This window comes from Chelonoidis abingdonii, chromosome 3 (assembly GCF_003597395.2).
Source record: "Chelonoidis abingdonii isolate Lonesome George chromosome 3, CheloAbing_2.0, whole genome shotgun sequence".
NCBI classification, from domain to species: Eukaryota; Metazoa; Chordata; order Testudines; family Testudinidae; genus Chelonoidis; species Chelonoidis abingdonii.
This window is the reverse complement of record NC_133771.1, coordinates 116,879,898-116,903,573: the sequence shown is the minus strand read 5'-3', so window position 1 is coordinate 116,903,573 and position 23,676 is coordinate 116,879,898.

Below are 23,676 nucleotides of genomic sequence, written 5' to 3'. Positions count from 1 at the left end.
GCACAGGCGTTGACTCCGTGGGTGCTCTGGGGCTGGAGCACCCAGGGAAAGAAGTAGTGGATGCTGAGCACCCACTGGCAGCCCCCAAATCAGATCCTCCCCCTCCTGCCCACTGGCAGGCCCCGCAGATCAGCTCCACCCCCTCCTCCCAGTGCCTTCTGCAAGCCGCTATCAGCTGTTTAGCGGTGCACAAGAGGTGCTGAGGCGGAGCATGCTCAGGGACCAGAGCAGAGTGGGGGCAGGGCCTGCAGTGGAGTGGGGGGTCAAGCACCCCCTGGGAACACAGAAGGATGGCGCCCAGTATTGCTAACCTCAGATGTTCAGAACTCTTGAATCAGACCCCAAATAAACCACAAGATTAACATTATGATTTTTAAGCCATTTAAAAAAAAATTAGGTTCTTTTTATTTTATATCTGGTTTGTGTGCCTTCAAAGTGCACTCATGTCATATTTTCAGTTTTTTCTCCAGAACGAGGGTTTGTTTGTTTTTTTTAAATGAAAGCTGAAATTCTCACCATCATTTGTCTGCAGGAGCTGGGATTTAAGAATATTAGCTAGAACCAAACCCATGATAAAAATCACAAGGGCAGGTAATACTGTACTTTCTCTATACTACCATACCACCATTGCTACCACTGGAGGATATGAACTAGTGGCTTAAACAGTGGGAATTATGTTCTGACATAGGATTTTAGTAATGTTCTCTTGACAACATAGGGAACTGACATTTTACCAGATAGTTCAGTTTTATTGGATACAATGGTAGGCAGTAGCCATTTTGAAATAGGGCATTTATAAGAATAGCTGTGACTTCAGCCCTATTAAGAATAAAGAGTGGCAACAGCCACTGTCAAAGAGCAGTTCTCTGTGGAATTTTGTAGAAGAACAATATTCTTCACCATCTGCTGATAAACTTGTGAGGAAGAACAAAAGAAATGGAACTGTTGGGGGGAAAAAAGTGAAAAACCTAATGCTTATTTGAAAATAAGTTTAATGTGAACTAGAAACATCATTAAGCTCTAATCAACTGTATATTTAATTGGATGCTATCACTGAAGGGCAGAGTTAAAGTTGTCTAAGTGTCTTAACTGCATTTCTTACCTTAACATGTTTGGATTTCTTTTAAGAGCAACCTTCACTCCGAATTTCCTGGGTTTGTAATGTTTGTTTTGGGGATAATCACAATAGCCCTGCAATGTGTTTGCCCTTGCATTACTGATATATATGCTCATCTTAACTCCAGTTTAACCCAGGTTTTATCTGGGAACGTAAGTAACTGTCAGAAGCAGAGAAGGAGATTGAGTACAGGAATGCAAAGGAGCATGACCACTTTCCATTATATAAGTGCAATCTCTCATCTTAGGGTAATAACTATATTTCTTATATAGTTAAAGAGACTCAGTCTTCAAGGTTTTGCCTGCTGAATCACACAAGTAACAAGAATACTGTTATATTATTCATTGGTACTGTCTCATCCCAAATGAATTCTCAAGTACACCTCTACCCAGCTATAACGTGGACCGATATAACAAATTCGGATACAACTCGGTAAAGCAGTGCTCCAGGGCAAGGGAGGGGGTTGCACACTCCGGCAGATCAAAGTTAGTTAGATATAATGCGGTTTCACCTATAACGCAGTAAGATTTTTTGGCTCCCGAGGACAGCATTATATCGGGGTAGAGGTATAAATAAAATAGCATTCCAAAAATTCCTTAACTACTTCTTGAACTACCACAGGATGAAAGGAATAAGCTTCCTTTCTAAATGTACATTAAGCAGATCTACACCTTCTTCACTTGTAGGTAGATAGCTTAATTCTGGATTGATTTTAAAGGTAGTTTTTAAAGTATTTCCTTAGACAGAGGATTTTGTAATGTGTGTTTCAATGAGATATATACATTCAATAATTCTTTTAAAAGCACTAAAATTTAGATTTTTTTTGGTTTGAAAGCCCTGAAAAATGAAATTATTTGCGTACTAGAAATAAATGTTGGCAAACCAATGTTTGTAATTATGCATGTAATGGGCAGCAACCTAGAAGAGAATAGAGCTGATGTATTGTCCTCCTGGGCTGTGCACATCTGAAGTCACATCCGGACAGAGCTGCTCTTTAATAATAACAACAAACAAACACAACAACAACAACAACATATTTTAAAAGTCAGGTGTGTAGCTAAGAAAGCAGAGTTCCAAAGCATGTGATTTTAAGGTTCTACAGCATTCAATGGTGTGCACAACTTACACCTCTGATACTTGACATTCAGATGCCCTATGCAAATAAGTTATAACTGAGTAAGTAGAAATCACTTTGGCACCTGTAGCCAGCAGGTTCTACGTTGGTAATAGTGAATTTCTAAATCAACTGGTATGGCTGTTGGTTGACCGGGTATATGCACCAACAGCCTGGCGGGCCGCATGCCAAAGGTTGACGATCCCTGGACTAGAGCTAGCTGAATACTATTTAAGCAAACATTTTTATAAAACTTGAAATGTTTTCTTCACAAAAAATTAATGAACTGGTTTCATTAGAGGTATTAATATATTTGATGTTCATAAGCATTCCCTGAATAATTTAGTAAAATCTTTGGATTATGGACTGTTTGGTCATATGATTGGATGACTGGATGATAATGAATGACAAATGCTTAATGATCATTAGTGAATAATTCACTTCCAGGATAAATTTGTGAAACTTTCAGGATTTATTAAATATTTTCATTAAAACTCAGAGGTTAAACTCAGGATTCAGAAGCAACAGTACAGTTTCACTGCAAAAGAAGCAAATTTAAAGTCATTTGTGAATTTGTTCTTTCATTATTTGGCCAATTATGGTATAAACATCATAATCTGTAAATTTGGAATAACTCACTCCAGAATTTAGAAGATAAATATTTTGTTAAAAAGTTAATTTTCACACTTGTGAAGCAGCAGAAGGCACCAGATCGACAGCTGTAGAGATTAGAGCAATAATTTTCTTATTTATACAAGACATACAGAAAGAAGGGCCACAGTACAAACCACAATGCCCTACCACTGCCCTGGCCATAGCTCTCTCATGGTGTCTTCAAGTCCTCATCTTCCAAAAGGAGACTGCCATGAAAGGTGCCAATGGGTCAAATGTGATGTTAATGTTTATTGCTAGGAACTGTACTTACAATAGCCAGCCACTTCAGGTGGAAAAACATCTAGCAAAAGATAACTTCCAGATCAGTAGGAGCTGGATCCACCTTTTTGGTAATTAAAGGATTGTGTTTGTGCATTGATCTCCTTCCCTACAAAATTCTCAAAATCCACGGTTCATGTAACAAGAGTGGATGTTAACCCTTAGACTATTTTGATGAGTCTGTGCAAGTCAATTTAAGAGGTAATTGACAATCAGATTTTGCCTCCAACAATTGGAAGTTCTGTAATTTTTTTTTTTTTTTTAAGTTTCTCAGCGACTTTTTCTGGTAACAGTCTTGCTATCGACCAAAGTTTTTTCGAGGTCTTCTTAGTTTCCATCATGCCCATTACAATGAAAGGACTAAAAATGCTTTCTACACCTGAAATGTTTCTTTCTACTTCTGTTGGATGTTTGGCTCCATATCTTTCATGTGTTTGAAGTCATAGGAAGAAACTGTCACTTCCTGTAAGGAGTCAATCTCTGATTCAGTGCCTTGTTTCCTTGAAAACTGGGTCCAAAGATAGAACTGTCCAAAAAGTGAGCAGTGGAGAAGCAGTCAACAAAGCTGATGCTCCATCTCTTTGAAGTGGCCATATATTTTGATGGTCCAACTTTAATTTGTCACTATTTATTCCAGTTATCAAGAAGACACTTCATTCCATTGTACAAATGACAAACATAATTTAGTGAAAATACAAAATAATGCTGTTTTATTAAAACCAATAAACCAGATAAAGCAGCACAGAACAACATCTAGAACTAATTCCTTATACCACGTTTCTGACTAATGGCTAAACTGAAGTGTACATCGCTTGAGTGAGTTCCTCTCTTATGCTGTAACTGTGCAATAATAAGCTATTCCATCACTCTATAAAAATTGTACTAGAGATGTTAAAAAAAAATCGAAGGCATTGGAAATAAGTTGGAACAGAGGGACATTTTACTTTTCAATTCAAATATGGTTTACTGACTTCAGACAAAAGATTTTAAAAATCCCTGGGAGGGACATTTTGCATTTCAACAAAAAGATGCTTGTTTTGGTTAAATATTATGAAGTCAATTAAATATATAACACAAAGCAAAGGAAAACTATGAACAAGCTATCCAGATATTTCAGGGTTTGGCTGACCATCACAAATCACTTAAGCTTGGTTTTATGTCGGCTAAGCTTCAGTCTACTCTACCAATGCCAGTGCTTGGTTATCTAGCACAGTTTAGGGATGTTCATTGCCTAACACTTTGGGGTGGTTTTTTTTTTTTTGAACTGCAGATGGGAAAACGTGGGTACAGAACCATGTTACATGAACTGCAATTATTTATTAGAACACTGATATCTCTAATTCTTCCAGGCCATCTAGGAACTGACAAGATTAGAAAAGTAGAGCCAGATGCTCAGCAGGAGGAGCACTGAGCTACAATAGGTTAGAGCAGCTGAGGATTTAGGTCAGAGTTTGGACACGCCCTAGAAATAAACCTAAGACACTCTTTAGTTGTAGACAGCCCTACAGTTCACTGTTACCAGTGCAGTACACATTATTCTTTTCTTCGACAGCTTGAGATATTTTAAGAAATGAAAAGGTGCAGGCTATATAACCTTGTCCCTCCAAGGAAGCCCCACATAGCAACTAATTTCTATCTGGTCATATGTGGAAATTTACTTTAAACTTCCATCTGACTTGGTTCGAATGAATTTGTAATACTGATGTAATACTTCGTAATGTGTATTAGTTTTTAATTCTCTACAGATTCAGGGCACTGTTGCAGCCCTAGGGATATTAACATTACAATAAATCACTGTTTGGATGATAAGCAGGGATGCAGTAACTGCTTCTTGGAGGCCTGCTTGGGGCCTGCCAAATGGTTAACATACAATATCACACACACAAAAAGTATTTTTAAGTTAAACAAAGAATTCTAGTATTATTTTGCCAAATAGGCATTTCAGATTGTCAGACAACACAAAGGTTTTAAATCCACAGTTAGATATCAGACACAACACATTTATAGATGTAGTGTAGAGGATGGACAACATTCTCAAAAGTTGTTGAAAGTCAATGTGACTTAGGCTCTTAAGTGCTGAAGTTACTTTTGAAAGTAAGACTCAGAGTAAAATTTTCAAAAGCACCTAAAGTGACTTTCTTGCTTGAATAAAAACAGAAGGGTACAAAAATGGTCCCTTTCTATTTTCACAGGTTTGAAGTGCTACAGGTGGAAGCCGGACATCCCAAATGAAGTATCGGTAGTCGTTGTCTTTGGTATCTTCTGCCAAACATTTTCCCTACCTAACACTGATGTACGGTACTGCACACCAGCTCACTTTCAAGAGTCTTTATAGACTTAATAGGCAGCAATTCAGCTTGTGGTGAACCTTTAGAGCACAAGATGCTGGTTGATGCCCCTGTATCCACCAACACCCTTTGACACAATGACCCAAACTTTCCTTCAAACATGATGTTAACCGTTGGTCTCCCCTATTCATCATTTGTTCTTTCATTATTTGGCCAATTATAGTATAGACATCATAATTTGTAAACCTGCTTCAGTGCTGCCTGCATTTTAATGTGATTCTTGTAAAGTCCATCAATAATAAAGGCAGGATTTCTTTAGAATGAAAGGAGTTGCATGAATGTAAGAACTTAGTATATTGCTTGCTTGTCATATTAATCCATGGTAACATTTGTTCCAAAGGACTATATGTCTGGATGAATCTTTTCTTCAAATACATACACAGTCTACATCAGAGAAGGCCATGCAGATATAAATATTGCCAACCAAAAAGTTTGTTTATACACTGTAGCAAGAAAAAATAAACCAACACTTGAGGAAAGAAAGGAAAAAAATATTACATTGGAGATGATCATATTAGTTATTCATTTGAGACTAAACAATACAGCTCAGGACAGCATTGTGCCTCAGTTGACTCAAGCATTTAGCATCAAATGTTAAACTCTTAGACTGTGACTGTATTGGAATTTGCAGCTGGAGGGGCAGGACCACAAACTAATCCATAAGGCTAAGTTTGGCATAAAACTAAGGCAATAACATCTGTTGCCATCGTGAACAGCTTGTTGGCCAAGTTCAGCCACAGGGGAGTCAGCAGCTGATTGGCTTCCTAACTTCCCCAGTAGGCACTTCAGCTGGTAGGTCGCCTGCATATTAATTTAACAAGACTCAACATTTTGAAGACACTCCACCTATTTTCACGAGGGCTGCACTGAGCATCTTAGTCATTATTTAGTCAGATCAAATTCCTATAAAACGTGAAGATTTAGGAGACAGTCTCTCTACTTTGGAGGCCGTAATTTTAGGAGCACATTTGTCTTCCCTAAAGACTTTAAGGTTACTGTTTATTTCACTTTCAAGTTTTTACAGCACAGCTGTTCTAACACAGTGGGCCAAATCCTGTTCTCATTGAAGCCAATGGAATATTCACATTGATTTCTACTTGAGCAGGATCTGGCCCTGAACACACGTCATTGAATTAAAGTTTTTTCCAGAGAGAAGAGTAATAGAATTTTGGTTTACTCATGACTTAAAATACCCAAACTGCAGTAGTCATTACAATATTCTTCAGTAAGTTTATTTTTCATTAAATAGATAAATTAAAATGTATTGAAAGTGTGCAAGCTGTGCAACATAGTATATGATTTAGAAAGCAACTCACTCAGGACACCCAGAGTGCTAATCTTGGCTTTGCCACTGACTCATTGAGTGGCCTTCATTTCACCTTTCTGTCTCTGTTTCCAGCTCTGAAATGGGGATAACACTTATTCACCTACCTCACAGAGGTAGTTGGGGGAATTTGTTAGTTTATGTCTGGGCAGTGCTTTGAATACAAAATGCTAGGTAGTATTATTATTCAATACAGCTTTTACATATAGTACATATTATGAAGCACCATACACACAGAGTCATATTAAAATATTTATAAAATGTCTCATGCACTGGCTCCAGGAGTTTCCTCCTTTCCCTGAGGGTGCTCAGCCCCCGATCAGCCCTCACCCCCACTTCACCCCCTTCCTCAAGGTCCCATCCTGCCTCTTCCCACCCAGTTCTGCCCCCTCCCCCACGTGCGCCCCATTTCCAGTCCTGTGCCTCCTGCATGCTGCAGAACAGCTGATTGTGGCAGGCGGGAGGCACTGGGAGAGAGCAGTTGATCGGCGGGTGGAATACACTGGGAGGAGGGGGTGCTATGCAGCCACTAATTTTTTTTGGTGGGTGCTCTGGAGCACCCATGGAGTCAGCGCCTATGGTCTCATGTGTTGGAATATTATAGGGTATTATAATCCACATGGTCTACTTAAAGATACAATAGCTATCTTCTTTTATTGGGGTTCTATTTTTCCAGACTGTGGCTAACACATATAATTAATATCTCAGGGAAATCTTTGAAAATGTTGGATTTTGCTTTTGTTGAGTTCAACATGAGACTCCAGTGCAGATTCCAAAATAATTAAAAATATGTTAATGGAGATCAACAGAAACAAAAAACATACCCAAAGTAAACATAGATAAAAGGTGCTAAATTTGAAGGCATGTAAGATCACACTGAGCAGGGGTGAGATGTGTGTTTAAAATAAAGTTCATAACTTTTCGATTGAGATCATTAACATATAACTACTCTAGGAATGAGAGAGAGACCCCACCATAAAACAGATTATTCAGAGCAACAGAAGACACACACAAACAACTAATCCTGCTAGGACTGAAGCATGTGAATAACTATATTCCTATGAATAAAATAGTTCCTGGGAAGAAGTCTTATTGAAGCCAATTGATCAGGCCCATAGCGTCGTTAGCTATGGCTGCACTGCCCTGCACTTTGGGCTATGAGGGTGTGAATGGCAAAAGTGCTGCTCTGTAACTCCCTCGTGTGGACACTGCAAACACAAACTAAAAGGTTTAGTTCGCATGAATGTAATACTGTTTTTTAGAGAATTACATTCATGTGAACTAGGAACCTTTTAGTTTGTGCACACAGAGTCCACACGAGGAGGTTACAGAGAAACATTTCAGTGCACAGCGCTATTCACACCCCCGTAGTCTGAACTGTGGGGCACGCAGTTGACAAGACTTATGTTTCATAAAACAGCATAATTCCCCAGTACCTACAATAGTTTTTATGATTATGAGAATGTTCAGCATCTTTCAGCTCCCACTGATTAAACTGAGAGTTAAAGGCACTCAGCTTCTCACAGCACTGATTTCAATTGCAGCAACGTTGTTCTGAGTTTCAGGGCGGGATTCCAGATTGAGGGAAGGGAAAGGCAACTTTAAGATCCTTTGTTTTCTTATGTTTTCTCAGTCATGAATGGCAGCTAAGTATCCATTAATATTCCCAATCTCTCCAGGAAGGCATTGACCAACCAATACAGACACAGCTGTCTGATACTATCATCAGAATACATGTTGTCCACGTAAGTTATCATCATGTCTGAGCCTTTGGGCCCAGCAGAGATGCAGATACCAAAATACAAACTTTCTAAACCAGTTTTCTAGTAGTTAGAATTTTTTTTGTCATGATTTCATTTAATCTACATTTTTCTTTGATAATGCACGTTTCTAGTCCTGTGGTCAATGTGGACATCAAATTCCTACTGATTTCAACAACACTGTATATCTATAGGTACTTCATGATTAGATATTGTGTCTTCCAATCCTTCAAACACTTATACAGTATGTGTAATGTTACTGTCGTGGGTAGTTCCAACTCAAATGAGCAAAAAAGTTAAGCATGTGCATGTTGTGGGTCAGGCCTGTATTTGCACTTCAGTCTCCTTGTGCTCAAATTTAGCATTAGCAGCACCTCTTGGATGACATTTGACCACTGCAAAGCCTATTTGTAAAACTCAAACAAAAATGCCAAACTGCAATTGGAAATAGAACAAGAATAAATGTAAATCACCTAATTATGTCCCAGGAGAGATTTTGTTGTGTAATGTATAATCTTAGAGATTGAAAGGAGTTGCATCAGATCTTTAAAGTCAATGGAAAGATTCCCATGGACTTCAGCAGACGCTGGATCACTTGCTAAATGCTGCAAAGGTGTTCAGCTATCAAGGTCTAAGCAATCTCGCACTGGGGGCAGAGTGGTGTTGACAGCTCTTATTCTCTTTTGGAACTTTCTGGTATTTGCACCCCCACCCCCAGCCCCTTTTCTAGTCTTGGAAGATGAGCATGAATTCTTCACATCTGTTATCACTGCCTACCTAAAGTCATTGCACAGCTGAGTCCAAGAAAGCATCAAAATGAGTAGAAAATAAAATTACTCTTAATAGTTGTGCAAGTTTAAAGAAATCCCAGTCTAATACTGTGTATTTCAGTTTTAGCCCAGAGCTGAGCAAACTTTTATGGCTGGGTTATTAACTCCTGAAAATAGAAATTTATAATAGAAATGCTGACAGATGCTTCACTACAGCAGTGCATCAGGCACTGCAATAGTAATCAGTTTTAATGAGAGCTGTTAATATCACCTCAATCAAAATGGTTGCCCTGGGCTGACTTCTTGGCCTGTGCACAGGTGCTCTCGGCCAAAAATGTAATGGAGGTTATTACGTTATCAATGAGGCACAGATGTGCATCCTGTCTGAACTCAAGGTGGTGTTATTTCCAAGTGCACAGCACTTTCAGCAGGTCCCTGGTCTGTTTGTATCAATATGCTGTTCCAGCTCAATGAACCCGAGCACAGCCTTCTGCTTCCCCATGACACAGCTAGTTAGAGTAACGTGTTTAAAAATGCAAAGAGGTAGCACTGTCAATATGCAGGTAAGTCAAAACAAAAACAACCCTGCATTGGTTCTTTACATTAATTTAAAAAAAACAAAAAACACCTTGAATGCACTTTAGATTTGAACTGCTTCAGAATGTTAAAGTAGTCACCTTCTCTTCCACAGGTGAGCAAACAGTATTTGCTTGACAGAAAAATCTCCTGCCCTCTCTCTCTCTGCGGTAGTGTCCTTTCTTCATCTGGAATCCTGGCAATTTTTTCCACAGAGTTTTTTTCCCCAGTGACTTCACCACTTGCTCATTAGCGCTCACCTTCCCCTTCTTCCTCCTCCTCATCATCCAAGACACATACACAAGTCATCATTTTTTTACCATCTCTGAAGTGTTTACAGCACAGCTAATAAGTATATCAAGAGTTCATTGTACTGGTATCTACTCAAATACAATATAAGAAATGAAATAGGCTTGTGCTGGATCACTTGCTAAATGCTGCAAAGGTGTTCAGCTTCCAAAGTCTAAGAAATCTTGCACTGGAGGCAGAGCGGTGTTGACAGCTCTTATTCTCTTTTGGAATTTTCTGGTGTCTCCAGATTTGAAATGAGCCACACGATGTCCATCTTTCTTCCTCTTTTGTTTAGCCATGGCCAGAGATTGGGCAATGAAATGCTGCAGGAGCTCTGAGGTAAATGAGAAATGGCACCTCATCAGAATGAAGCTATGTGAGAAAAAGGGAGGAGAAAAACTCACTGACCTCAGCTAGCGGAACAAAGTTATTCTGCTCTCCAGAAACACACACACATTATACGCTGGACTGATGCGTGAGGAAAGGAGCCTAGTTTGACTAGCAACCTTTGATGCACTAGAATTTATAGTGTATCAGTCATGGAGCAAGGAAGTGAGCAGTATGTGTGAGAGGGGAACTAAGATGTCACAGTTACATAGGAATTTGACTTGCAATGCTGAATAAATTTTGACTGGAGAATGATGTATGTGCTGCCTCCCCTCCAGTCCTCCCACATATCACTGACCACTTCGATTTTTACTAACCATTAAAATTCAGATGCTTGCATAAGTGAAGCTATTTGTACTATTCCACCAACCTCCCCACTTCTTATAGAGGTGGAGCTTTCCACCAGGTGCTTTGGCAACAGATGGCACCTAGTCCAACATAAATAGATAGAGGAGTTTGATACAGAAATCACTGGGTGAAATTCTGTGGCCTGTATTATGAGGAGGTCATAAGTTTCACTGACAAAAGTGTCATGGACAGCGCTATGTCAACAGGAAAGGTTCCCCTGCCAACATAGCTGACGCCGCTTATGGTGGTGGTTTAATTATGCTGGCAATACAGCTCTCCTTTACCAGCAAAGAGCAGCTACCCGTGAGACCTTACATGGCACAGGTACAGCTATGCTGCGGTAAGGTCCATAGTGTAGATACAGCCTTAGAATTGTGTTGTTTCAGATGGGGGGAGGGACTTGTAAAAGATTCACTGTCTCTAATGACGAAAGCTACGGCTGAACGACCAGCAGTGCTGAAACTAGATTGACAAGGTGGTGAGCTCTCACTGCTGCAACCAAGGAGGAGAGGGAGCTGTGGGGGAGCACTGTTCACTCAAGCCAGGGAAAAGAGAGGGGCTCCTACTTTTAGCAGACGAGGAGGTGAGCTTTACTTCTTAACTTGCTTTAGCCCCTGAGAGACAACTACTGGATATGCCATCGAGAACAATATCTTCATTTTGCAATTCTCCACAGTAAATACAGAGCAATCCTGTTTCAGTTGATTTTAGCTCCTTAGCATACTCCCTTACGTATTTCTGTTACTCACCATCCTAATGAATAGAAATCAGTCTATTATTTCTTTACATAAGATAGTCACTGCGCAAAGAACACTCCCCCTCCACGGACAATGTGTGCGCATTGGGTCCTGAGTTTGTGAACCAGGTCCTGCGTATGCAAATATCACACTAACAAGGATTCTTACAGGACATTTTATTCTTAGTCTATTTGTGCACTGCCAGCAAGAGTTTCTAGTGATAACTTAACAACTGTAAGTGACCCAATTATGTCCTCGAGGATATTGTTAATAACAAGTTTTGAGCCTAATTGCTATAAACAAAGATGCTCAGCTATCAAAAACTAAGCAGCCTTGAGCGGTGTTGTTGGCAGCTCATTTTCACATTTAGGGCTTTTCTGTTGTCGCCATTTTTCTTGCACTCTGATCTTGGAAGACCGGCTGGAATTCTTCACAGCCATTGTCACAAAAGATTGCCAGTGAGGGGTGCCAGAGCATAATTGCCTAATTTCCCTCAAACTGACATAGCCCCTTCTAGCAATCCAGCACATCTTCAAAACATTCTGAATGAATTGACAAACTGCCTTTTCCCTCTCTTCTACTAGATTTGTCCAAATAATGTTTACAGCAATGTACGTATGAAACAGGAACTTCAAAACTTTATATGCCGATAACAGCCTCATGTCCTTAAAAAACAAAAACAAAACTAGAAGCCAAGAACTCTAAATGCAAATAGATGACCTAGCAGGCAATGAAACTGAGTGATGAAATCAGCATCATGCCTAACAAATAATATCAGGTTAAAACAATGGTCACTATATTTACTTTTCTGCTGCATTTTCTTGAACAGACATGTATGGAGATCATTAGTATTTAATCACGTAGTGGATACTGGAAGAGAAGAAAGACGGTGTTACACTGACATGTAACCATTAAGGAAGCATTTGCTTGTGCAGTTTGGATTCTTTGGTTGAATTTTCTAAAACTTTTGCATGGCTCTTTCTCTCCCACACCCTCACGGATGACTTCCTTTAACAGTTTCAACTAAAGGAGGCAATCTGTATGCCAGTCAGATTGCATGAATAATTCTCGCTTATCTCAAACCAGCCATAACTGTCCTTGGGTGGCTGACAAGAAGTTACAGGAACTGTTCCAATTCCCAGCTGGGAAATGCATTCATTTTACAACTTTGCTGTAGTGCAACCTCATTCACAGCAAGACACTGAAAAGGAGCAGCAACAGGACATTGTTTAATACACACACTAGCAAGCAAGCCTTTAGCAAGACACATGTCAATCATCAGTAAGATCAAGAACAATAGTTCAATATTTATCCTTCTGTCCAAATAAGACAGGGCATGTTGAGTGGCTTAAAAATTATTCTGAAGCATTTCGTAGTATTGGCTTGTACTGCCATGTGGTAGACACTGATTCTGCCCATGCTCCAGATCTTGAATAGGCTGAAAGTATTGCACGGGCAGCACAAAGATCTGAGGAAATATAGGATGCTTCCCTTTTACACACACACACACACACACACACACACACACACACACACACACACACACACACACACACACACACACACACACACACACACTCTTTCTGACATTCTATAATAATGTCCCCAAAACCTACATTGTACAAAAAGGAATGTTTTTCCACTACACAATGTGGCATTAACCTTTGGAACTTGCTACCACAGAGTATAAGCACAATTCAGAGAAAGGATTAGACATTTAGGGGTTTGGTCCTAGAAGGTTCTGAGCACTTGGGCACTGACTCAGCAAAGCACTTAAATCGGATACTTACTTTAAACACGTAAGCAGTCCCATTGATGCAAACAGGTTAAATTATGCACTGGCTTAAAAAGCTTTGCTGGAACAAGGCCAGAGCGCTCAGCGCCTTGTAGGGTTGATCCCTACATGAATAATAGGAGCATCCACAGTTATATTAATTAGGATACAAAGCTTAAGGGATATTGACCTTCATGTTTCAAGAGCTCAGATCCATAAAGGAACCAAATTTAGACACCTAAGCCCCAGTTTTATGCACCACTGTGATCCACAAAACCCCATCTCAGTGCTGCCTAACACTATTGGTGCCAAACCCATTTGGCACCTGTATTTTTTTCCTGTACAAGTTCCTCCCATCAGAGTTTGCCACTGCTGACAATACCAGCATCCTTTCCATCACTCAGACCCCCAAGCTGGAGGTTATTTTTGACTCCTTTCCCTTGGCCACACATGCAGACAGTTTCTAAATGCTGGCTCTTTTTTCCTCCTGCCCTTTATCATCTAGCCTTATGGACAAATTCCCGTCCAGGATCTGATTATATTCTGTCTTGACTAGTGCACCACCCTGCTCCCTAGCCTCTCAAACAGAAACAAATCCAAATGCTGCCACTAAACTCATCTTCCTTGCCTAGCAATCTGATCATCTATCTCCCCCTCTTCTGACCCTCTCCATTGGCTTCCCATCCAATCTCTTACCAAATTTAAAGTTCCTGTTACCATCTTCAAAGCTCTGCATAACTCTGTCCATCCCTTCTTATCCTCCCCTCGCTCAGCTCCATTTGATCCTATTACCTGCTCTTCTCCTATGCTCCCAGCCTCATCTGCCCATCTGCCAGGTTTTCATCCTTGTTTCCATGCCTTTAGTCATGCTTCCCCTTATGCATAGTGAAGCCTTCCTGAGCCCCTTCACAAGGGCCCTACTCTGTCTGTAGTTAAGTGCCCCTTAAGATCCACCTCTGCCATGCAACCTAAGCCTATCTGGTTGATTCATATAGAACATCCCTGTTGTCATTCCTCTTTCTATGAGCTACGTCATTAGATTGTGAGATTCTCGGAGCAGGGGTTGTTGTTTGGTCTTCGGCACTACTACAAATAATGGCCCCCTACACACACACTCAAATAAAACCACTAAAAACTGATTGAATGACTGATGGGGGCGGGGGAACACAGTCAAATGTATAAAGTAAGCAAATCTGAGAAAGTAAAGGGAAAATATACATTTAAACTTCTAGTTATGGAAACTTTAGAAGTTTAGACTATTTTTAGTCATAGGTGTGAGTTTTAAAGTGGACAATGTGCCTGTAAAATCATTTATCTGCAAAAATTTCAGTTTAGGAAACAGCACAGAATCTCTCCCTCAATCTTTTCTAAAGAGACAAGGCCAAATTCCTCTCTCATTCACACCAGTATAAAATCAAGAGTAACAGCACTGTCTTAAAGGAGTTACTCTGGATTTACACGGATTCAAATGGGAATAGAATTTGGACCATAAGTTATAGTAGCAAGATGATATTTCACTGTGTAGCCCATTCAGTCTTCAGCTTTTCTGTCAGAATCCTATAAAGCAAGACATTAGTGATGGTGTTTTTAGTGTGATGTGGGCAGTGTCTTTCCAGGAGCTGGACCTATGCCAAACTGATTTACATTGGCCCCAAAGCAATAAGCAATAAGAACTTTTGGTCATTCAGCTGTACTCAAAACAGCAGTGTAGAGGTGAAAGGGTCCATGGCTCCAGATGTTCAAAAGTGTTTAGTGGGATTTTGAAAGTGCCAAGGGGCTTATCCACATTTTTAGGCACCTAATCACCTTTGAAAAAATCAGACTCTGTATGCCAATATCATACCACTGCCAGGAAACATGCCATCTCTTTCCAGACAGATCTTTTTAAATGTGTCAGAATAAGTGACACATGCAAAGGATCTGTTAGTTCAGTATTAAAAATCTGCAACTTAATTATAGGACACAGTAGATGATAAATTACACTCTCACAAGCAAGTAAATTTTTTAAAATTCTTTAGTGGCTGCCTTTGGGAAGAGAAGAGGTAATGCTGTTTGTTTTGCCAAAGGAAAGAAAGTGTCTCAACCCTACAGATTCTAAACCCCAAGAGTTGTCAATATTTCCTCTTTTATGAATTAGGCAACTGTTTCTCTAGGGAAGGTTCCTGGAAGACATCTGAGATGAGCGTAGGATGATGGAACATGGGCTTGATGAAAGAATGCCAGGGCAAAACTTGCACACACAGACAATACCCCCAGGACCCCATTTAACAGCTTTCAAAACCATGCTAGCTGCTGGATTTAGCCGCTCCTCCACCCCCACTAAGGCAGAGTGGGAATAGAGCTAAACCTTCTGTCAAGTGGAAGATCCCTTCAACATGCAGCCCCCTCCAGAGGGTGGAAGGAGGCCAGTCTTGGCAGAAGCACAGATGTGACACATCCTCACATGGTTGAGGACTGCAAAACAAGCCGCCTACCATTTACTGTGGGAAAAGAAGAGGGTTTTTATTTTAAATGGATTAAAGATACTGAATTCAGAAATAGTGTACCTACTTGGACACACAAACAAACATCACATATACACAGCACACACAGACCCAGTTAAAACTGTTATAATGAATCTGCACAGAGATTTTGATTAGTTTTTTTGGGGGGGGGGCGTTAATTAATGTGACGAATGATTAAGAAGGCTAAATTCCAATTGCATTCACTGCAATCAGAATTAAAATCCAGTGTTTTAGTGTAGCACCATGCCCTGCATTCTGAACAGGTTACTAGCGAAAGAGAGGAATATAAAAGGGAAACGTTATGTGGTGGTCATATATGCTATAAGTCATTTATCATCCCCCAAAACATGCAGCAGAAAAGAATTCGCTTGTATGTTGTGTATCACATTTTACACACTACAGTTACCAATGACACAATTGCTATATAAATTTCACACACAAAACTTGGAAGTGGAACTAGAACGCTGGTTCTTCATGCCCCAAATATAAGCCTTTACAACCTGCACTAAAACAGCAGCAGGTAGTGGTAGCAGCACTCCTTTATCCTGTCTGAGCCAGCCACCGCATAGTAACATCACAGACACACACATACAGCCAGAACATAACAGACCTCACTGTAGCATCTAAGAGAAATACTGTGGCTGGATCTTTTTTAAAAGAAAAGAATAAATGATGTCCCTTCATAGCTTTTGTAGCTATGCAAATTGGCAATGAATTTGATTTAGGATGCAGGTTAACAATCTATAGGCATCAGAAAAGAACACATCATCATGCCTTCTCTACAACACTGAAATTAGCTAGGTGCATTGGGAGGAGAGAACGCCTTCCACAGATTCATTCATCAGATGTCTTGGATGGTAGATGATAAGTGCTAGACCAGGTGGATCCAGGTCTGATCTTGTTTGGTAAAGCTTGTGTTACTGGACGTTGAGTTTTGCATTTCTTTCCCATCATGTTGCAGAACATTCTTCCATATCTGAAGTGATGGATTGAGCTGGCAGAGCAACATGAGGAAAGATCTGTTGGGCGCACAGAGACAGGAATGTGCACATACAGATGATTTCACATGCAGTGGTCTCATTCTCTCATTTAATCTATTAGAGAAATTCCTCCTGCAGTTTTAATGATGGAATGGGAAGCTGAATTCCATATGATTTTCTCTCCATTTACCAGAGAGGCAAGAAGGGCTTCAAGTGATTAAGTGGTTCATTAATGTTAGTGCTAGAGGAAATAAAATGATTTAATTGTAAACCAATCTCCTCATTCTAATAACCAAATTCTAAACAGTTCAAAAGGAAAGCAACTTTCTGCCATGCTGCCAAGTCATAAATTAGCCAAATTACATAGGATATAATTATACTAATTAGTAATTATGCCATGAAAACACTATTTATGCATTTGCGCTCAGCCCATCTCTAACCCTAAAGCCCACATTTGAAACACTAGCTCAGCCGGTGCACAGACTGGAAATGCCCTCTTATCACTTATGGCTCTAATTTCATTAATACTGTATTCACCTTAAACCTGAGCTCTGTTAAAGATGTTCCTTTCACAAGCCCTACAAGAGAACTCCTAGCAAAGCTCTGTTAGATATTTCTTGGTAAGTTATTGTTATGGGCTTAGCTATGCATCACTAATATGAACAATACATGAGTTAGCTATCAGGCTCTATATATCACTCTAAAAATGGCTGCCATACATGTTTACGGTCATAAGGGGTCAGACTGATAAAAGTTGGGGATCTGAGCTACCATCAGACACTTATTGGTACAGTTCCATCAGTGCATAAATCAGGAGTGTTGACTAATTTGCTGAAAGAAAACAGGAGGTAAACTTAGAAGTTTGGTGTTGGTTTTGTTCTGTGTCCTTCAAAGCCAGATGCTGGGATGGAGATCTCCATTTCCCACTGCCATTACAGAATTCTGAGAAGAGCTCTCCTTGCCCTGAATTGAACCCACATCTTTTTCAGTACTCCAGTCAGAGTGGAATGGCTGAGACTCTTGAGAGAACAAGACTGTTGGTCAATCCAAGGTATTCTCTTCCCCACAAGAGGTCAGAATGTTCTTTGTAATGCCCCCAGAGTTTGGCCTGGGGAGTAAAAGAATAGGACACCTAAGAGAACTCTGCCCCATTTAGCCCCCATACACACACCTGAAGTGTGAGGCACTAGCCATTAGGTCATAGGACTGTCCCCTTACTTTTAAATTTAAACAGACACGTAGACAATGTTGCCGTGTCTACTGCCCATCTTAGTTTGTACATGTACAATGTACGCAGGCTTGTTTGGTTTACGCTTGAAGCAATAACATCCAGCAGAGCTTTCTATGTATATTTTCATTATGGGTCCGGCGATACTGTGAAAGGTTGCACAGACCAGTTTATCTGTTCAGTTAAATGCAGACCCTCTGTAACTCCACTAACTTCTCTGGAGTTATAAAGGGGGGCAATAGAGTCTGGGATTACCATTTAACCAGTTTTAACAAGCAGTCAAAGGCCAATTTTGACTGAGCAGCAGGAGAAAGTAGTAGAAATGCTCACTGATGTAAATTCTTGACTGTCCATTTTTCTGCCTACCATTCCTATTTGGTATTCTTCACTGATTGTAATTGCTGGAAAATGGCAGGGTTTTGTGTCCCCCTTTGGACTAGTGGGCTGAAATTAGTGGTTGCTTAGTTCTACAGTTGAATCATTACAATATAAAACAGCCAGCCAGGGGTGGGTGCAGGGGGATGGGTTGGACCTGTTATTATAGGATGGAAATTGTTGAGTTGGTGCATAGTCTGACTGTATAAATCATCCAACAGCAAATACATACTTTTAAAATTACACAGTACCTAATCAATTTAACATGTGATGTTTGGTGGAAAATAACTTTACTGGGGAAAAATAATAAAATCTTGGTATGTTAAAGGTTGCTAAGGACAAAATCATGAGCTGGTATTTATAACGACATATGTTCCTGGCTGGACAACTAGCTCTTTCTTGATCAGTCTGTGCTTCCAACAGTAGCATTTAATAATATCAGTGCAGCTAGCAGGAAAAGGCTAGTTTAAAGTTTATTCTCCCCTGCCGCCCCAAACAGTGCATAAATCGTGACACTTACATAGTGACAGTAGCAGACTAGCCCCACCAAGATGTGTGTGCAAATCTCTACCCCCTGTGCAGACTGGGAAGAATGGGAATTTCCAGACCCATCTGCAGTACCATCCTCTATTCCTCTTGCCCTTTGAAGGCCTCTTCTTGAGCATGTGGGGGGAAGAAGAGGTGGCTTAGAAGGAAATGTGCATTGTCCCCCTTTCCCTCAGCCCTGCAGGCAATCCCTAGAAAATATAATATAGTCTGAGGATGAATTATCCTGTCTCCATGGTGGATGTAGGCATGATTTGAAGGAGCTCCCCTAGCACAACTCCACTGGTTCTGTTCTTCCATGGAGCCAGGAAAGCGAACTGCTGAGAGCAAGAGCATGCATGAACGCACAGATAATCCTGGAGGTTGGTCATGTATGGGGGTGAGCCTTGCAGCCTTTCCCATTGGCGGAAATGGAAGTGGGATCTCTGCAATGGCACTCATAGAAACTCTCCCCTGTAGGTTCTATATGGGCCAGAATGATCTGGGCCAACACTACTGTACAGGGATACAACACTTCAAATTTATAGATCTCAAAACACTTTACAAAAGCTGAACAATTATCCCCATCTTACAGAAGGAGAAATGGAGGCACACAAAGGTTAAGGACACTTTTGAATAGCTGCATGTGGACCAATGGTACAGAAAAGGATTTCTGTGAATTTTCTACCTTGCCACCTAGTGGTCTTGGCGCAAATAAAGGAGTAGGCTAAATTGTTAATAAAGCTACACTACACAAAAACCAGCAACAAAAAACATAAATTAGGCTTTTAGTAGAGCTTGAAATTAAAAGAAAAAAAATCATCTGAGCCACAGTGATTGAGAGTTTTGCCACAGAAAATTATGGTAGTTTTATATAAAATAAAAAAATCATTTTCCAATAATGATTGAAATTCACAAACAATCACAGAATGTGCCAAAGAGAACTGTAAAAAGTTAACACACAGAGAACTATTTTTTCCTGCCAATATTTTTGAAAATAGTAGGCACAGTTCAATTAACAAATACAAATGTCTAGCTATCTGCTTTCATTAATCATGCATAATGGGAAACATAGGGCCTTACAGGAGACATCAGAGCCAGTTTCTCCAGATGTAAACCATGGGCCAAAGGATCATGGCCAGTCTATCAGAAGAGGGCCTGCAGTGGCACTAGGCACTCCTGAACTCTACCAGAGATCTGTAGTTGCACAGCCCACATAGCAGCACTAACTACATGCCAAACAGTTCCTTGATTGTAGGTGTTTACAAGATAAATGTCTAGATCGTCTACAGGATTGCTGTGTATGCATTTTACTGATATATTCAAAAAAAGATTTGAAGAAAAAAGGTCAGGGTCTGATTTAAGTGGTGGGAAATGGTTAGGTGTGCATGAATTAAAGAAATATCACTAACAATACAGTACAGTTCTACCTTTTAAAAAAATATATTGGAAATTAAAGGTCCCCCCCCACATTTCTTTCTAAAGTTGATTTCAACTCAAGCAGGGAAGAATTCAAATACATGCAGGCCAGTCATCACTCTGCTGGAAAAATAAGATGAGGCACTAAAGAAAGAAGCTATTTTGCTTTGAGCAAGTTCTTTTAGCTTGTCTGCTCTAAAAATCAATTTTTCAACTCACTTTCATTTTATCATTTGAGCAAATGAAAGATGATCCTGAGAATCAATTGCCCATTTGTTCCCCAGAGATCTCATCATACGACATAAATTACGTGCTTTCAAGACCTGAGAAGAGACAGAGGTTCCATTCTAAAATGTAATTTCCACCCTGGCCACTCACTTGTAGTCTGACAAATGAATATCAAGTAGCTTAAATGTTTAGAAAATAACCTCCAGTTTGAGACAAAGCATTTATGAAATATTTTCTATTTCTTCTTTTAATAATGCCACTCTATTAACTAGAGGAAAAACATTTTAGCTTGATCTATATAATATATGCAATCTCATGTTAAAATCAAATTAAATCCAAGCTTTTAAGGATATATTTTCAAATGTTGGAAGTTCAACTCTCACCCATTTCATAGGCACCACGTGGCTAAAAGCCTGTACAACAATTTGAAGATTTAATCCCACTTAGGATTGTGTGTGTGTGTGTCACACCGACGTCTAGTGAACAAATGTGCCCAGGTAAAAATTCTATAATTCCACAAGAAACATTCATTTGTCTATTTTTTTTCTGTTGTAGTTAGCACTCCAAATTTTAAAATCCCAATCCTCTTTCTGCTTCATTTGTCATTATTAACAACAGTCATTTTGCAGTGGTCATTGCTACTGATGACACAATAGGAAAAAATATATCGCAGATTGGTAAAGAATAAATCATATGATCTTGAAGATGACAACATATCCTGCTGTTTTGACTGGTTTGAACATAATTATTGAATAAAAATTTTAGAAAGACCAAGGAAAACCTTTTGATTGGCATTTGCTGACATTACAAAGTGCAACAGAAATTCCTGTGCATCTGTCATGAACCTGACAACCCAGTTATAAGATTTTTAATTAAATTGCTTATTGAAATTCCACTTGCTCAATGCATCATTTCAGTTTGTATCTCTCTCTGCAGGATTAGACGTGTGTGCATGTGCAAGAGAGCAGCTGGCTCTCAATCACATGGGTGGAGAACATTTTTCCTCTAAGCTCAAAGAACAAATGTAGACAAATCACACCTGTTGCACCTGCAATTTGACAAACTCATAATCAGTAGTGGTTTTTAAAGAGCAACTGCACCAACTGGTAGTAGAATTGTTTTTCAAGAGGACCGCACCTTAACATTAAAAATTGTCTACCATCTTAAAACTGCAGGGTTTAACTTACAGGTGTTTTGGATTTAGTAAACCTGGTTCTACATTCACTTAATTTACAAATATGACAAAACAGTTTGTGTGTGTGTGTGGGAACATTAGCGCACATCAGCAGGGTCCACATAGTCAGTGCACAGCCCATTGGAGCACTGTAGATTTACACCCCAGCTTGCCAAACGCTAAGTGGTTGTGTAGACATGCCCCCAGCGTTTGCAGGACTAAGGCCTCATCATTGGAAGTAAAATCAGAAATCTCAGAGAATAAATCTTCAAAATTAAGGAACTGCAACATCCACCAAAAGGAGGAAAATATAATCAAACTGGATATCAACATTAGTTTGGCAGAACTATAAGATGACAAATGTCCACTCTATTTTCCCCACTGTTGGTTTTAGATCTGGAATAAAAAAAAAACCTAAGTACAGAGGGGAAGGAAGGCTGGAATTAACCTTTTATGTACCTGGGAGTGTGTGTATTATTTATTCCATTCAGGAATTACAAAGCGATGATCTATCCTACAACAAAAAGATTGACAGCAGTTGCATTATGAGCTTCTATTTTCGGTGGTTTGCAGTATCAGCAAAACAAAATAAAAATAAGTCCAACAGAGAAGTCCAAATCCCTTTAGGTTGAATCTTTCAGGTTCTCAGCCCAAGAATGATACCTTCTCTCCCGTTGCACCTTTATATTCAGCTAAGAAAGAGGACCCAGATTTTTATTTTGACTTGAATGGAAAGAGAAATTTTTTCATTATTTACAACCATAGTTTCTGCTGATCTTTGTAGCGCTCTTTGAAATTCAGCAGCACAATGATCTGGAATGGTGCCTTTGATATACCAAGTGAAAAGAATTGCAAGCATACTGAAAGAGTTAAGCAAGAAAGAACAGCAGAAATCAGGAGGCACAGGCCAAGGAGAAAAACTGTGTTTTTCAGCTGTGATTTTAAATTAGAGCAGATGCTCCAGAGGAGAAGACATTCTTTTGAGGGCCCAAAAGGAGACTGGTGTTGGATGACTGCAAAGACAAAGCAGAAAGATCAGATCTGTGCAAAATGCTGGTGCAAATCTGGCTTTTTAGAATGAGGGCAACTTTGAGCACTAGGGGTCAGGCAGATCTTTTGTGGATGTCCTTGCATATCTGTACTGTGACAGGTTTCAGAGTGTTAGCCTTGTTAGTCTGTATCAGCAAAAAGAATAGGTGCCACAAGTACTCCTCATTCTTCACACCTGTACTGTATGTCATGGGGCACCTGCTTCTCTTCTTATTTCTGGTGGATGGAGGTACCTATCTTACCTGTCTCCCCAGTAATGAAGTAGAAAGTACCCCTAAAACTCTTTGATCCTCACCTTGACAGCTTCCCTCCCCCGCAGCTTTACAAAAATAAAAGGCAGAAACCTTTCTAAGTCAGTCTCATGTAACAAAGCCTTCCCAAGGCACAAACCACGATAAGAGACACATTCCCATCCACACCTATGCAGAGTGCCCCACAATTTTTTTTAATATAATGTTTTGGTCTGTGTATCTATTGGGTTCCCGGGAAGTGGGCGGGCTTTGCCCGCCCACTGCTAAAGGATCCCCCCCCAGCCTGAGGGGAGGACCCACAGGACCACAGAAGCCCACTGATTACGGGGGACAACTAATAAAAGAACAGGGACGGGAGTGTGGTCAGAGGGTCATAAGAAGGGAGCCTGATGGGGACACCGAGCAGAGAACCCCGGACAGCGCCCACTGCTCCTCGAAGGCGTCAAGGGAGCCAGTGGACGCC